This window comes from Rattus rattus, chromosome 8 (genome assembly GCF_011064425.1).
Source record: "Rattus rattus isolate New Zealand chromosome 8, Rrattus_CSIRO_v1, whole genome shotgun sequence".
Lineage (NCBI taxonomy): Eukaryota > Metazoa > Chordata > Mammalia > Rodentia > Muridae > Rattus > Rattus rattus.
Genome location: NC_046161.1, coordinates 77,626,946 through 77,645,411, shown reverse-complemented (window position 1 = coordinate 77,645,411; position 18,466 = coordinate 77,626,946). Strand labels below are relative to the sequence as shown.

Here is an 18,466-nt window from a genome sequence, read left to right as displayed (position 1 = left end):
TCAGGATGTATTAACAATAGTTTTCTACCAACACAAAAGTCCATGAGCTATCAGATAGCATCTGCAGTTGTTTTGTTTTGTTTTGTTTTGTTTTCTGAGCTGAAATTGCCCCTAAGTGTTTTCATCAATGTACTTTAAAAGTGGCTTAATTTATGGCTTTCTTTGTTCTGTTACTAAAAAAAAACTTCATGAAACGGTTTCCATGTTGCAATATGGACTTTGGAGCAACCTAAATCTTTGTTCCTGGTCAGTCATATTTGACTCCAGAGTAAATTATCTCATCTCTTTTGAGGTGAGAGTTGTGTCTTTTCATCAACATCAGGAATACTGGGCTTCCATTCTCCCCTAGAAGTGGATATAAATAGATACTGGTGTCCCCTGTTAGTGTCTGGCTTGTAACCTGCTATTTCCTGTCCTCTGCTTGTCTGCTTGATGGCTTTTGAGCTTGTAATGCACAAGAGCGGTGTGGCCCGCCTCAGCTTCCCTCTGACTAGCTAGAGAAGCTCGCTCACCTCAGCCTCAGTGTCTTTGTGTCTGAAGCGGAACTACTAACAGCATTTACTTTGTATAGTTGTGAGAAGCATTCCCTGGGATTACCCATGACTTTCAGTTCCAAGTTCAAAATTCTAAGTTGGCTCAAGTGCTGCCCTAACCTGATGTTCTCACCGGGTTCTCCAGCCACATCCCCGTCTGTGCTTGCACTATGTGCTCCAGTAAATAAGAAGGCTTTCTGTTTTACCTTCACTTTTTGCACGTACACATCCTCTCTACCACCAACGGGTAGAGAAAAGAGTGAAGTTGAGTCATCTCTGTAAGGCAGACCATTCCGGGGCTATGCATAGAGATGCTGATGTGGGAGACCTTTGAGGTCGTGAGTTTGACTCGTGGAAGTTAGCCATGTGGTTACTGTAACTGGTGATTATCAACTGGAAGCTTGAGTAGGAAGTCCTCACAACGTGCATATTAAATAAATGAAGCCCCAACTTTAATATGAAACAATTCAGAAGATAATTTGAATAACAATAAAGGGAAATAGAAGAATAAGTATGAAAAGTGTCTTCCATTTTAAAGGACTTGGGGAATAATCTTGAATTATTTAAATTCAATGGTAACCACAATGTATTGATAAGTTCAAACATCTTGACACTCTAAAATTCTCTTAGTATACCTCTATTCTTCCTGTGCAATTTCATGATTTAGAACACGGAGAAGAATTCTAGCTGTTTTAGAAATCAACAGTTCAGCTGGGACTAAATGTCTAAAACTGTTTTTATTATTTGATGTATAGTATCAGAGTCTAATTCTAACTCCAATACTGGTTCATTCAATGTGCATTCAAATTCACTGTAGTGATAACATAAAAGCAAAACTGCGATTCAAGTATCATTATGGCTAAATGTTTTCAGAGAAATTCAGGAAAAACTCTAAAGAGAATTACAGATACAAAAGTACTTTATAGTACAAAAATGAACAAAACAAAAACAGAAGTCCTGCTACATTTTACCGTTGAAAGTGTTATTTTACAGTTATGACTAACTTTTTATTTACCACATATACTTAAAATGTTCTTAATAAAGGCATTAAAAAATGTTGACTCTTTCTTGGCCGCTTAAAGTGCTTTCTGTAGCCTGATCCTCTTCATTCTGCCAATGTGTTATAATAAATCATAGGGTTGGAGAGATGGGTCGGTATTTACTGCCCTCCCGTTGTAATTTTTTTTCACTTCTCAGACATTCTGAGGCCTGCTAGCATCCCATCAGACCTGTCCTCCCCGACCCCAGCAATATGGCTTTGGAACCATCAACTGTCAACTACGATGGCTGCGAAGAAAGCTTGGTCCTGGCTTCTTCCCAGACATGAGTCTGAGAATTACCCAGAGCCACCAGCGGCCAAATCTTTTCTTTATTTATGGATAAGAGAACGATTCAGTGCACTTAACCTTATGATATTTATGTGAAAGCAAAGAACTTATTTTTATCTTCATAAAGTATGATTTGTATCTGGGAGTTTTGTGCGTTCTAAGTGATTAATTGGTGAAGGGGGTCAAATCACATCATCTCGGAATCTATCCCTGTAGTAAGCTGATTATTCTGAGCTGAGAGAGACTGAACAACAGATATAGAATGGAGCCCTCAAAGATATACTTCAAGTAGAGAGTAAATCCGGGGAGAGAATGTAATCTTACGGATAGCCTTCTCAGGCACGGGGAGTTGGCACTGAGGTGAATTTTAACGAGAATGACCCCATAGGTTCATATGCTTGAATACTTGATCACCAATTGGTAGAAATGTTTGGGAAGGATTAGGATATGTAGCTTTTTGGAGGATGCCTGTCACTAGAGGCCGGCTTTGAGGCTTCAGACGCCCATGACAGAGTTAGCTCGCTGCACCTTGTCCTTACAGATTAAGATGTAAGCTCTGAGCTCCGACTACAGAGCCGTGCTTGAGAATTGTTGCCGTGCCCCGTGACACGATGGTCGTGGACTATAACCATTGTAAACTGTAAGCCTCCTGTCTTAGTTCGGGTTTCTATTGCTCTGATGAAACACCATGGCCAAAAAGTAAACTGGGGGAGAGAAGGGTTTATTTGACTTACACTTCCACACTGTCGTTAATCACCAAAGGAAGTCAGATAGTAACTCAAACAGGACAGGGCTTGGAGGTAGGAGCTGATGCAAAGGCCGTGAAGGGGTGCTGCTGACTGCCTTGCTTCCCCTAGCTTGCTCAGCCTGCTTGCTTAACTGAGCCCAGGACTACCAGCCCAGGGATGGTACCACCCACAAAGGCTCCCCTCAGTGATCACTAATTGAGAAAATGCCTTACAGCTGAATCTCATGGAGGCATTTCCTCAACTGAGGCTTCTTCCTCTCTTATGACTCTAGCTTGTGCCAAGATGACACTAAGCCAGCCAGCACCCCCGCCCCCAATAAATTCTTCCATATGTTTCTTTGATCGTGGTGCCTTAACATAGCAATAGAAGAGGAATGAAGACAAACCTATACAAGCAATCATACTAGAATAATCCTCATCTTTTATAAGTCCCGCCCACGTGTTAATTACATTGTCCCACAGTTTAATGTTACTCATCCAAACTCCACTTGTCCATTTCCACAAATTTATCATTAAGATGGCGAACAATTTTTCAGATTTATCAGTTTCATTAAATTCAAACTTTTAACATTTGAAGGTGTTATATATGCTGTGTGCAAATACTAACTTCAGGACAGGAGAATGTAGGTCAGTCATAGAACACTCGCCTAGCATGTGAAAATCCCTCTAGTGGTTACCCAGCCCTGAAAATGGAGGAGGGGAGGGAAGAAGGGGGGGGGGTGTCAGAGCAGGAACTCGGTAGCCAGAAGGGAAGCAGAGACTTTTGAAGATTAATGCTTACTGGCTCAGGTTCTTGCTCCCGTTCAATCTCCTTTTATGTATTTCCTACTTGCCTAGCAGTGGTAGCACTCCTAGTTGGTTGGGAGCTCCCACATCAGTGTCTTAGTTACTGTTCTGTTACTGTGAAGAGACATCATGACCAAGGCAATTTACAGATGAAAGCACTTGATTGGGGGCTGGTTTACAGTTTCAGAGGGTTAGACCATGATCATTATGATCATCATAGGGAACATGTTGGCTGACAGGCAAGGAGGCAGGCAGGGGGCAGCAGGCAGCAGGTAGGCAGCAGGCAGGCAGCAGGCAGGCAGCAGGCAGCAGGCAGCAGGCAGCAGGCAGCAGGCAGCAGGCAGCAGGCAGCAGGCAGCAGGCAGCAGGCAGCAGGCAGCAGGCAGCAGGCAGGCAGGCAGCAGGCAGCAGGCAGGCAGGCAGGCAGGCAGGCAGCAGCAGACAGCAGGCAGGGCAGCAGGCAGCAGGCGGCAGGCAGCAGCAGGGCGGCAGGCGGCAGGCAGCAGGCGGCAGGCAGCAGGCAGGCAGGAGGCAGGCAGGAGGCAGGCAGGCAGCAGGCAGGGTGCTGGAGCAGTAACTGAGAGCTTACATCCTTATCCAAAGGAACAGGCAGAGAGACAGTGCAGGGCTTTTGAAAGTTCAAAGCCTATCCCCAGTGACACATCTCCTCCAACAAGGCCACACCTCCTAATTCTGCCAGAAACAGTCCACTGACTGGGAGCCAAGTATTCTTATCTATGAGCCTCTGGAGGCCATTCTTATTCAAACCACCACAATTAGCAATCAAGAAAATGGCCCATAGACAAGCTCACAGACCAGTCTGATGGAGGTGATTTCTCAGTTGAGATTCAATCTTCCCATAAGTGTCTTTATGAGAAGTTATCAGCGCAAAACCCACTTACTAACTTTCCTTCCAATTTTTAATAAGATAAAATTGTTTTTCTTGATTGAAGTCAACAGTCCTAGTTTCCTTTTCTTTTCTTAATATCGCATTTTCCCATGCTCCATGATCCTTGTCAGTCTTCAGGAGAGACAGAAATAGCAGTCACAGGAATGGAAAGCTAATGTTAGAGCCGTTCTGGCCTCATAGGCAACCTCTATCTTCAATGGCTGCATTCTCTCATTCTTACATCCTTTCAAATAAATAGCTCCTTTATACTAAAATTTCTCTCGGTTTTCGAAAAGATATAGAGCAATTTCCATGCCATATAATTTTCTCTCAGATAAGCTCCCTCGGAAAGGGATTACTGTAATCACAATAGAATTGAATAGGTAGAAAAATGCTGACGATAGTTATGGGGGCCTGTGGAAAACTTGGAAGGACTGAGTGTTAAGGGAGGCTTTGTGGCAGGAACCTTTGAGAGGTGTGTTCTTTACTTTAAACAGCATAGCCCAGACGGGAGTGGATCTCTGGTCGGAATGGTGGGGATACACGGCGAGTAACAAATTTACATCGTCCTCTCCCCTATCCTTCGGAAGAAGGAGCTCAGGAAGGGAGGAGGACAGGTAAGGGTGTGATGGGACTACACAGGACCAACTGCAATCCTTCCTTACTGAATCCATCCACCTTCTGAATACAAGCCTTCTTGCTGGCCTAGCTTGATACCTATGGAGATGGAGGTCTACTGTAGGAGCGACATGGCACGCGAGAGAGAGCATACCGGGCTCCTGGCAGAGGCCTCTCCAGCTCTGACATTGACGCATGGACCTTAACCTGTTCAATTTATCATCTGTAAACTGGAACGGTACTTCCTGCTCCACCTGTCTCACGTGCTGTGATAAAGAACCCGTCTGAAAACGTGTGAAAGGTGAACGAATGGGCAATCTTAAGTACTTCATCAAAGGCATCATCAGGTGAATTCTTTTACGACACTTTCAACAATTGAGGAATTTTGGTACCTTTGTCAGGACCACTGGGGGATTTAGATAAAAATATGTCTTCCTGGATACCCAGAACTGCGTCTGATTAAGATGGTTCTAACCCGCTCTGCCGTGTTTCTAACTCTAAGTCCAAGAAGCTCCAGTGCAGACTAGTCATGGTCACCCTAGTAACGCTGAGAAAAAAAATGCAGTCCGAGTCACAGAACCTTTCTAGCCTCAGATGGGCTTAACTCAGGAGGAGGTAGCTGAAGGCCCATGGTCACACAAAACTTCCCATCGTTCTGAGGTCTTGCCTCACAAATCAGACGAATGAATTTCAAGCACCACAGGGAGGGTGAGCTTCTAGAAAGGAATTTAGTATAGGTTTGTTGATGGAAAGTTAAGATGAGCGAGTGGGAGAAAGAGTGAGAAAGTGTGTGGACGAGAGAGAGAGAGAGAGAGAGGAGAGAGAGAGAGAGAGAGAGAGAGAGAGAACACAGAACAAGAAGGCCAGAGAGAGGGGAAGGGGAGCGGGGGAGGGGAGAGGGGGGGAGGGCACCAATATAGCAGAAGCAGGATTCAGAGATGGAGAACCTTTCACGGACTTACGGTAGAAATGTTTGAGGCATGGTGTGAGCTAGTCATTCCAATTGGCCCACTGTCAGTTTGCTCTCTGTGGCTGTAATAAACACCATGACCAAAAGCCACATGGGAGGAAAGAGTTTCTCTAGGGTTGTAGCCGATCGTCTAGGGAAGCCAGGGCAGGAGCTCAAGAGTGGAGCCTGGAGCCGGAGAAGCAGAGGCCATGGAGGAGAGCTGCTCTCTGGCTTGCTCCTTGCTTCTTTCTGTTCAGCTACCCACGTGCTTTGGGAGGACACTTCTCATGACGATCTGGACCCCACTTCATAAATTAGCAATCAAGAAAGACGTCCTACAGACAGGGCCACGCCAGTTCGATGGAGGCGATTCTTCAGTTGAGCTTCCCTCTTTCTAGGTGACTGTGGGCTGTCAATTATCCAGGGATGCTAACCCACTGACAAAGCGTCCCTGTGCTTTAAGATAGCAGTGGGCTGTGGCACACATAGAGCCTCTGGCTGGAACGTTTCTGGCATGTCTGACCGCTGTCCAGGGCAAACCCAAAACCGGTATTCAAATCACGGTCTCTGCCTGGAATGTTTCTGACATTTCTAGCCAGAGAATCAAAACTGTCTGTTTTTCAGGTCCTGGTTCTGATGCTGTCTCTTGTTACAATTCTCCCCATCCATTACCACCCCACCTTTATGGAATTGTGCAATGGCTGATCTGGCTTCTTTGGATCACACACACACACACACACACACACACACACACACACACACACACTGGTTCCATCTAAGGGACCTCAGAAATGCTGCAGTGGTTCCATTTAAAAGCCAGGTGAAGGGTGGTGGTGGGGAATGCAGTCTTTGCCTGGATACAGATGTGTGGAGGATTAAAAGCTTGAGAAAAAGCAGGGGAAGTGAAATCAAGGCCTTTGGCAGAGATAATGAGTCCATCCTCCCAGGAGTAGAAAGGAGATCATAGAAAAGGTTAGCAGTACAACCCTGGGCTGAGAACCAGGAGAACCCAGAACAAAAAAAAAAAAACCATTTAAAAATGTCCAGAGCTCTTTAGAATTGCTCTGTAGTCTCACAAGGGCATCCATCTGTGTCTGGCTTATTGGTCTTCTCCCCAGATTTATCCTTGTCAGGTCCCAAGGGCGATGAACCCAGAGTTTTCGCTCAGGCACAGGGAGAGCTGGTGAAGTGGCTAGGACCACAGTGTTTGAAGTTCCTTCCTGTTGGCCCTCTCTGCTGGCCTGTGTCTGCTTCTCCCCTTTAGGATAGCCAGGTCCCTTGTACACTGGGCTGGACTGGAAGGAGAGAGGCTTAGAGGGGCATGGGTGGGTGCAGGCAGGATCTTGGTCTGAGGTGAGTGCACCGGCAAAGAACACGCTCCCAGGAACAGCTTTGAACGACTGGTTCAGTTTAATGGGAGTTGGGAGAAAGGAGTGTGTGCCCTTGAAGAGGGGGCCAGGATCTCTGGGGCAAAATTTGTGTGGCTGTGTACGATTGGCCAGGGTAGGGAGGTTGGAAGATACTTCATTTGCATACTCAGAGCTATGGGGGGCATGACATGACCTTATAAGGTCAAACAAGGAGTAAAGACTGATAAACGTCAGGATAATAAACTCTGTTTATAACTATATAAACTATTAACAGCAAAGGACCAGAGACTCATTTCTTCTTGGATACACCCACAATACAACCCTGGTGGCCATTGGTCTTGGTGTGCTGACCCCAGAGTGGCACGGCCCTCTCTGGGCTCTAATCTTCAGCATCCCCAGGTCCTCACGCAGCTTGTTGTTTAGATCCTTGGCCAGAACCTGGCTGTACTTTCATCCTTCGAGTCCGTCTCTGTGTTCAAGAGCCAGTCTGGGATCTTGTGCTGTCATGGATCCTGCACGATGGTGATCACATTGTACCTCATCCTCCGTGGGTTCTCCAGTCCTCTTGGTGAGGTCAATGTCTGCTTTCCTCAACACCTCATGAGCATATCTCCACTCCACACCCTTCATGGCAGTGATGGCAAAGCTATTTTCTACTGCCTGTCCATGTTGGTGTTGAGTCCTTGCAAAATGTGCTGGAACTTCTCAGTGATCACTAGAGACAAGATGGTGGCAAAAGCACGGCACATAGGGGCTCCTGAGGGAGCATAAATTTTTACTAGGTTGATGGTGGGACAGCCAATTTAATGATGCCAGGTTGGGAGGGGAAGGGAGCCAACTCCTGTCACCCTCATTGAGGTATCTAGGGTTGAGGCTCTCTTTGAGCCCCTTCCTTCGTAACCCTGGGCTGTTACAGTCCTACACACCCCAGGTGGGTTCTAGAGAGACATGAGAAAAAAAGAAGAGATTTAAGCGGCATTTAATCTCCAAGTTAGGCCAATAATTGGCCTCTCTCTCCAAGTAGGTCCCAATGTAGGTGCTACAGTATTGAAATTGAGCCAAGTTATGGTGTTCTGTATCAGGACAGCAGTTTACTGCAAGGGGAAAAAGTCATTGGTGAGAAATGGTTTTTCAGGTGACACTTTAGATGGACTGAAGTGTAAAGTCTGGGGAGTATGATTCCTCAGGCTGTTAAAAGACTGTAAGTCATTTTACCTTTGGCTTTACTTTCCTGTTGGGTTTTGAAGACCATGCCAGGGACACCCTTTCCTTTTTCTTGCCAAACTCAGTTGAGTCTGTTGTCTTCAGAAGTGACTTTGGATGTGGGAGGGACCCGTCTTTTAGATTTCTTTTCTCATTTCTACCATCTACCGGAATGACTCAGGGTCTTTCTGACTGGGCTTCCCTTAGTAGCATGGAGGGCATTTCCTTTAGTGTCGACTCCTTTCTTTGCTGATTGTACACTGGTGGAGTCCAGCCTTGGGTCTCCATGACTTCTCTGGTCAAGGTGGCGGGTCTAGGAAACTTTGAGAGATGCTTTGTAGTCAGTGCCCTGCTACCTAGTCGGCCTTTCTCCTTGTCCTCATGGCATAAGCCTTCAGAGTTAGCAAACACTGTGTTATAAACTTTAGATACAATTTTACAAGACAGTGGGACTAAGTGCCTCCATCCTTCCCCTGTAACATCTCAAGGTCCAGTCTGTATGCCAGAAGTCAGGATTATGCTGCCGGTCATCCTGCCCCACCTGGGTGTCACTATATTGGATAAATATCTGTCCTACACTACCATCCCCTTTCTGTCTTTTTGGAGCCCTGAGAATGGAAGTGACACAATCTGGCTTGTTGGAACTTCTCAGAGTCAGAATTCTAGCCTGTGACTCTGATAAAACCATGATGGTGCTGAGAGATTCTATGGGGAAGTAGAAGCTGCCAGATGATGAGGTTTACTCAGGAATTTGTTTAGTCAGGTTCATCTAAGTTAATCTAAGGCAATTGCCAATCTCCAGTGAGCAAGGCTAATGTCCAGACTCTCTCTCTCTCTCTCTGTCTGTGTGTCTCTGTGTGTATCTCTTTGCTTCTCTCTCTGTGATGTATGTGTATTCATGTTTGTATAAGTGTATATGTGAACTCACTCACATATGAAGATCAGAAATAAGCACTGAGTGTCTTCCTCTCATTCTCTGATTTATTTTTGAGACAATGTCTGTGTCAGTCAGAGTTCTCTACAATGGCTGTCTCCTTACAGAAAGGCCAAGGATCTGAAAGTTGTTTAGTCCCTGAGACTGGCTGTCTCACCAGCACCAAGTTGTCACTGCAGTCCCAGGAAAGTCCTAGAGAGCTGCTGGTTTTCAGTCTACAATAGAATCCTGAAGAAGTAGGTTCTAACACCAGCAAGAGGATGTCTGAGAATGAGAGTATGGGGAAGCAGGTAAAAAGCCAAAAACTTCCTTTTTCTGTATCTTTTTATGTGGGTTGCCACCAAATGAGGCTCAGATTTGGGGGTGGGTCTTCTAACCTGAAGTGATCCTGATTTAGGGTGTCTACAACCTCAAATAACCCTACCAAGGAAATTTGCACACACTTGTGCCTAACTGTATTCAAATTGACAACCAAATTAACTGTCTCAGGCTTCTTCATAGAGTTCAAAGTTCACTGGTTCGACAAGACTACCTAACTTTGGGATCCTGTTTCTACCCAAATTCTGAGATTACAGGCATGAACTATCACGTCCAACCCTTATATGGGTGATGAGGATCTCAATTTAGATTACACAGCAAACACTTTAGCCACCAAGCCATCTCCTCCAAAAGACCTTTCTGATGATACCATTTCTCACTTGGTTTTGGCTTGAATTAAAATAATTAATATCCTACCTAAGTCAGCCTAATTTGAGATGGTACAAGTTTAAGACTTTGAAAGTAATTTTCTTTCAACTAAGGGGTTTATTGAGATGTGAAAAAACAAACAAACAAACAAACAAAACAAAACCCAAACCAGCTCTTAGAGAATTGAGACAGCAAGCTCACAAACTCTGCCTCTGAGTTCTTTCTGAGCTATTACGTTGGAAAAAGCAAGGATGAGCAGCAGCTGTGAAGTCTGTAGAGAAGCCCATGTCATGTTCTGTCTACAGCCATGTTTAGTGGAGGGAACACCCTACCTTAGCAGCAAAATTGTGTGTCACCAGGTAGACATTGCCTATGTTGAAGACATGAGATGACTGGTAGCATTTTCTCACTGTACTAATCAAACAACTTGATCTACACTACTTTTACTGAATAAACCTTCCATAAAGGGCAATCAGTGGCCATGCTGGGGTTGACCACCAGAGTTCTATCAACTTTTCCCCTTGTCTTTCTTGAAAGTACTGGAGAGCTAGGCTACGTCGTTATGGTTCACTGTGTTTGGTAAAGTTCTATAAGCAAATTCACTCCACCAAATTAGAGGCCATCTAATGCACCAACTTAGATGACGTTTAGAAGGCAGAAATGAAAGGTTGGTCACAGTTTTGTGGAAGTGCTCCTCTCGCTGTGGTGGATAGTTTTATGTCAACTTGACACAAGTTAGAGACAGCTGAGAGGAGGGAACCTAATTAAGAACATGTCTCCACAAGATTGGGCTGTAGGCAGGCATTTTCTTAATTGGTGATTGATGGGAGAAGGCCCAGTCCATTGTGGGTGGTGCCATCCCTGAGCTGGTGGCCCTGGGTTCTATAAGAAAGCAAGTTGAGAGAGCCATGGGGAGCAAGCCAGTAAGCCTCCTCCATGGATTCTGCATCAACACCTGCCTCCAGGTTTCCACCCTGCTTTAGTTCCTGTCCTGGCTTCCTTTGGTGGTGAACTGTGAGGTAGAAGTGTGACTAAACCTTTTCCTCCCCAAGTTGCTTTGGTCATGGTGCTTTGTCATAGCAACAGTAACCCTAAGATATGGGTGGGGATAAGAAATTATACTTCCCGACGAAGATTTACTATAAAGCTACAGTGAAAAGGCTTAGGACTAAATACATGAATCAGTGGAGTAGAATAGAGTGCTAAAACCACAAAGTTATATGGTCAGTTCCCAAGGAATTTAATGGAACAAGATAATTTTGCTTTTGATTTTCCCTACAATGATGCTAGATAAGAGGCGGCAAATTGCGGAGACGAAGATGACAGAGACACAGAAAGAGACAGAGAGACACAGAGAGAAATTATTCTGTTACATCAAATGCTCAGAAATATAAAAGATAAAATTAGAAACTTTACAAGAAAATGTAGTTTGGTATATGCAATAACAAGAATGATTCTCAAATATATTCTGTGCCCAGTAAAAGAACTTAAAGACACATTTAACAATTACATAAGCTTATGGAAAAGTCTAGGAAAGTGTTCAGGTTTGTAGAGGGAGAAATGAGGTTTAGAGTGTGAGATGCATTAGAAAGAACAATAGATAAACATCTGGATTATGAGCAGATTATAGACTACAGTTGTGGTGATAGCTTCATGGACTTATGAATTTTCGAAGCTTGTCAACATACATACTTTGCATGAGGACATGTTGCTATATGCACATTTGACCTCAATAAAATTGGTTTAACAAAAAAACAAAACAAAAATGAAAAGCGAATAAATAAAATGTCTTTAAAACAGGTGAAGAAAGTAGACATTGATTGGACCTGGAGCTGATGTTTTCATAGCAACTAACGAAGCCAGATGTCAAATAAACCATCCTTCAAGTGTGAAGAAGGGCCACCCATAGAAACATGTCTGCTCACCTCCGCTACCAAGAACAGCAGTGACTGTGAGCAAAATCTAAGAGCTTTGATAAAAAAAAAAATCCTCACGGATGCACATCTAAAAGATGTGTGGTGGGAAGAAGGGAACTGGATTCAGAGAAACTCAGTGAGAGTCAGAAAGATTTACATTCCAAGAGGGTGTTCGACTGTGTTCAAACCTCAACAAATGACTCATAAAACAAAACCATTTCCGATGACCAATATGGAGAGTGTTTGTAAATGTAATCCCAAGCTAGACAAAGATAGCTTGCAGTAAAAGGTGCTCGGAGCTAAGATATTAGAAGCCCTGCATTGTTCAGAGGAGAGGCTGTCATGCTGCTGGCTTAGCCTTAGCTCTGTTACGTAGCTGTGCTTCAACCTAGGAAGACAGAAATAGAATTTTTATTCCCTTAGCTAGAAATATAAATATTTGAGAGATCTGAAAAAATTAAAAATCGACAGTGTGGGCTGAGTGAAGTGGAAGATCCTGGAGAGGAATCCAAACACAGACACAGAATGATTGGAAACGAACATAGTCCAATTACACACAGGCACGTTGGGAATACATATAAGAAAACCATTAACAATTCAGCTACATGGGTATTTTCTGAAACCAAGGGTCAAGTTATAATGAAATAAAAAATGCAAAACATAGCTGTTAAATTTATATTGATAATAGACAAAAGGGTAGTTTTAAGTAAAAAGGCATGATCTGAAGAGTCTCCAAATGATTTCTTCCCTAAGAAACATATTTGAGGGTGAGGAAGATCAGCATTAATCTCCCACCCTTACCCCAGGAAACCAGGAACAACGTGGGAAGGGGCTGGAGAGAAGCTCAGCAGTTAAGAGCACTATCTGCTCTTACAGAGGACCTGGGTTTGGTTCCCAAAACCCACATGGTGCCTCACAACTGTCTATAACTCCAGTTCAAGGGGATCCAACGGCTTCTTCTGGCCTCTGAGGGCACTGGGCATGGCATGTGGTGCACAGGTAGACATACAGACAAAACATTCATATATAAAAATGCAAATAAATACATCTAAAGCTAAAGTGGGCAAAGAACAACTCACGACTGCATATCATGCAACACAAAGAAGTACACTGCACAGGAAATCTCGAGCATTCTAAATACACAAGCATCTATGGCCCTCCTCCTTCCTTCCCTCTCTTCCTCTTAGCTCTCCATGAAGTCATAATTTTCCTGTCTCCCACCTGACTTCAAACCTATCTTCTTAGCTTAAAAATACATTATACAAATGACATAATTATAAGAAAATATAATAAGCACACCCACATAATCTGGGACACATTTCCCACGAGAATGGATGGATCAGTCAGACATAGTAAGACCATGGATGATGTGAACGAACGGGACAGTGTGACACCTCTGCAGATGGGCACTGGGTGTCGAGGGGCCTAACCATGACTCAGTCTTGTGTAGAGGAGCACATCTGGAGTGAGTTCAGGCGAGCATCAGCTATGTCTGCCCAGACGACATCCTTTGCTGCACATCTCCCCATCCCCATCCTCTGGCTCTCCCCACCCTCCCCTGCCATGGTTCCTGAGCCTTGGGGGGGATGAGGAGTGAGACAGCTGTCCTACTTACGGCTGAGCTCTCTACTATAATAGAGGCTGGTGATTTTGGCCAGATAGAGATTTCTGCATTAGCCACACCACCCTCTACAGTAGGAAACTTGGGTAATGAAGGTTTGGCCCAGCATTAATCTGCAGGTAAAAATGTTTTGATGACAGTTTGACACCATGCACATTTAACAAAACGATAATAGTAGGTTCTCCAAGAGGGCCTATGGCCTCCCTAGCCATAGGCTCTCGATCAGGTTCACAGAACCAGGAATGAATTTCCTCTTATGGAGTGGACCTCAAGTCCAATCAAAAAGGGTTGGCTCCCCCAGGACGGTCATGCTATTACTACATACACTAGAGGGGACATTTGCCTGGCAAGTCATTACATAGGTCACTGAATCCATAACTAGGTAAGACTATTGGTGACCTTTGTCCTCCAGCATCCTGCATAGCACCCTCTGGCACCATGAAGGCTAATGGGTAGGAAGAGAGCTTCAAGCTCAGCTGCAGCTTGATTTATCCAATTCTTTTCACTGACATGTGATGTGTGTTCAGCAATAAGGTCTTAATGTCTGGTGGGCAACCAAGAGCAACGGTAATTTAATAATAATAATAATAATAATAATAATAATAATATCATATCTTAAAGGAAGAAATAGCTTATCTCACTTTATATATGTAGTGTGTGTGTGTGTGTGTGTGTGTGTGTGTGTGTGTGTGTACACATATTGCTTTTGAGATTTTCTGGGTGCAGGTTCCCCATCATACATAGAAGACACTATTTCATGGCAGGCACCCTGGTCTTCTGACTTTTTCAATCTTCTGCTTCCTCTGCAATGGTCTTGAGCCTTACGTATAGGGCTATGCTGTAGACGGACCAGCCAGGCCTGGGAATCCACCGTCAGTTGTTCTACAAGTTATGACTAGTTGTGGATTTCTGTAATCGTCTCTATTTCCTGTAAAAAGACAAGGGATGAAAGCCACTCTTATCTTTGGGTATAGTGATAAGTAAACTTAATATTTACCTGTCTAAGTACTTTTTGTGAGTGTCGCTATGTCTTGAATTGATTTTGGTTCTCCTGAGCAGGAGATCAGGAGTGAGGGCACTTATCCCACAATGGTTATCTCTCTGCACTATGGACCACTCAGCAGAGTGTGATGCTGTGGACATCTATGCTGGGAATGATGCATTTAAGTGAATGAAATGAGTCATGTAAGAGTGAGTATCACAGAAACCAAGTACATTGAACTGTACTACAAATCATTAAACAAATTTGAAACAGGTATACTGCAGACAGAATAATTAAGTTAGGAAGTAGTGATTTATATAAGTGATGTTTCTCTGTGTTTGCCATACATCATGAGAAAGCAATTAATTTCTCATATCGGCACAGGGAACAACTAATGACTGCCATAGGAAAAGCCGATGTGTTACTTAGACTGTTGTAGTTCGTTACCTAAATTCGAAGTTGGAGCAAATGCTGTTCCAAATAGAGGCAATCGCACCCAGTAGAGAGGACAGGCTCGGGTGACTGAAGCAGCCACTTTAAGAGCAAACTTCGAGAAACACTCAAAATTTGTTAACGTCAATAATGGTTTGTTCTTATTTGAAACAGCATATACTATGCTTCCCAGGCTGGTTCTGAACTCTTCAGCTCTCGTGATCCTCTGCTCAGCTTCCTGACGAGCTGGAACTGTAGGCTCGCACCACCACACTCGGACACCATAATATTTTAACACCATAGTATTTTTCTAAAATAAAAGGGAAAAGTAATATGTGACAGAAAAGGCAAAATAACTAACTTAAAACTCCATATGAATGCCTTGGAGTCTAACTTCACACTCAAAGGATCCGGAACTGCTCCAGATTCTGTAAGACCTTCTCACTCTTCCTCCTTCCCATTGAGCATTGTTCGTGCAAAGTCATCAGAGTCTTAATTTTATGCTTACACAGGACAATGGATATAATTAAGTTTTTGTTATTACATGTTTGTGTATTATTATATAAGAATTTATATTTTAATATATATCTTATATATTTCTTATATATGTTAAAATATAACTCAAATATATATTATATATCATATATACCTTAAAATATAAATAGATTTAAGAAATATAAATTTCTTAAAATGAAGTTTCAAAAATCTAAGGCATACAATGACAAAAGCATGGTGTCTACAGATGGCTATCCTAATTAGTTTGATGTTGGTAATAATTTCACCGTGTCTACAGGTATCAATTTACCCCAAACCATATTGTCATACTTCTTGAGTATACATAATTTTTGCTTGTGAATTCTATCCCAATATAACTGAAAAAAAATTGACATTTTTGTTGGTGATGACTAATGAAACATAATAGGAATGGGAAAAGAAAATTTTACTAAGGGTCATTGTGTTTGTGATTAATAAAGATAAGTAATCTTAAAATCATTCTGATTATCTCTCTTGTGAGGCGAGATATTCTATATGCTAATAAATAAATCAGTTCATGTCCTCATAGGAAAGAGATGCTTAGGGCTGTTCTCACCCATTCACACTGCGTGATTTAAATAAAAAAAGAAAGTATCAAAGACGACGGAATGACATCACGTTTCTTCATCGGCAATGACGGAGCATGCTCTCTTGAGAATCATCCCTAACAAACAAAGCACTTGTTCTATAGCTCACTGTCCCCTGCGCTGGAGCAATGACAAACAGATCACTCTGTAAGATGCTACGATTGCTTATGAAAATTTCGGAGGACTTGATTTCTTTTCAATTTGTTCAACAGTTCATCGCCACCAGTGCTAAGGCTCCACCTAGGGCCCTTCTCTACAATTACACGCGTATTCACCGCAGTGATTTCAGTCTGTTTGACTGCAGTACGTAAAGCAGTTATGCAAATAGGAGAACACTCAGGAGTGGATCTTCTCTCCCCCTCCCCGGGTTACTGTCTAGCATGTAAAAATTAGATTCTGTCATACCCTCCTAGGGACTGAACGGTGAGGTGGTAAACCAGGGCGGTTTGCTCGCCAGCTATGGATGTGGTTAATGCCTCAGTTCTTTGCCTTGGATCACTGCCCTGCAGGAATGCAGCCAGGTAACCTTCAAAACGGTGGTCGCGGCTCAGGGGGCAGTAAAGTGCAAAAACCAATCGCCTCCTGTGTGTCAGTGAATCAGTCGTGGGAGAGGCTGAATCAGGTGGACCAGAGAAAGATCGAAGATCGGCCCTACAGAATTTGGTTCTTAACTTCCGGTGTCTTCCATTTACACTTTGATTAGATGGGTTTCTGGTCTTATCTCCTTGTTCAATTGGTGATGGGACTTTGTCTCTCCAGCAGTGAGTAAGGCAGAATGCTTTGAATGGGACCAGCGCCCCAGAGTGTTTTGACTCGCACCTGCCATCTGTCTGCTTAGTCACTGAGAGGCCCTCCTTCTCCGAAGTGATGATCTGTACTGGATACGGGAATTGGCAGCAACAGTTGTTGTGTTAGTAGATTGCTGGGTTCCCGGTTTTCTTTATTCTTGTCATGATAGCAGTATGCCATAGTAATGTCTCAGATATTCACTTGGCTTTTTCTTGGAAATGCCATATGTTCCTAATGCTAATTAATGTGGGGAGAGTGGGGGTAAACAAAGAGAAGGGAGTATTTTTTTTTTTAATGCCATTCCGAAATTGTACACACGTAAGGCATTAGCACACAACCGGAAGCAGGGTGGAACTCTCCCAATTAACTCACAGTGTCAGCCTTCAATTTCTGCAGGCAGATCCCAGCTTTCTGCACTCCCCGTTGACAGCTAACTCTGTGCAATCTGGGTTAAATTTTGTATAAATGAAGATAGAGACATCAAGAACAGATTTCTTCTCACATATGGTGGCTGGAACCAGGCAAGTACTGTCTTTCCAGTGACTAGAGCAGGTCAGCACCTGGACAGAACAGGTAAGCAGGCCCACTGTCCAATCGGGATGTAAGCCAGATATGTAGTTATTCGCTTAACTATGACACACAGCAACGGCGAACTTAATTCTGACTTTGTCAACAGAACACACACCCATGCACATGCACGCATGCATACATGCACGCATGCATACATGCACACACGCATGCACAATCATATTCAGCATAGGTAAAAATTAAAATAAACCTGCTTGCATTCACTTTTTTGAAATAAGAGCAAAAAGTCTTATCAAAGCACAATAAAATTCTTACTATAGTAAAATAGTAAAATGAAATGAGAATAAATACATTTAAAAAAAATGGAACTCTACCATATTGCTGACGTCCTCTCCTGTACACCTGACTTAGTATCACCACTTGTCTCCTTGAGTTCTGCTTTCTTTATCCCCAGTAACCACTTCAATTACGTGTAAGGATTTAACTCATTTTTACACATATTTATTTATGTCAGCCATGGCGCATCTGTGGAGGTCAGAGGAGAGTTTGCGTGAGTCAGTTCTCTCCTTCCACCCTGTAGGGTTTTCAGATGGAGCTCTGGTTGTCAGTCATGACAGAAAGTGCTCCTACTGGCTGAGCCACCTCACCTGGGGTAGGACTTTAATTTTTTTTTAAATGTATCCCTAAGTAATACATTTATGGGTTTTATCTATGGTCCTCCTACTCTGAACACAACGGCTCTAGTGGGATCTCAGGAGCTAAGTGGGTCTAGTTAGTACTTGGAAGGGAGGTGTTTACAGATTTTTTTTATGTGATCTTGTATTTTATAGACATAGAAATGAAGTTTATGTAATTTTTTATTACATTCATCAGCATTATGTGTTAGGCATTCACTCATGAGGACACAAGAACATTCAGCACTCGACATCTGTGTGTAAGCATGTTTTGTACATGCACACATGTGAGTGTGCAGGTGGACACGTCCACACAAGCACATGTGGAGGCCGGAGGACAATATCAGATATTTTCCTT

The 18,466-nt window shown here is 43.3% G+C and overlaps 1 pseudogene; it reads right to left on the bottom strand.

Moving 5' to 3' along the window:
• Positions 1–7,510: 7,510 nt before the first annotated feature.
• LOC116908225 lies at positions 7,511–7,970 on the bottom strand (annotated as a pseudogene).
• Between the last annotated feature and the right edge of the window lie 10,496 nt (positions 7,971–18,466).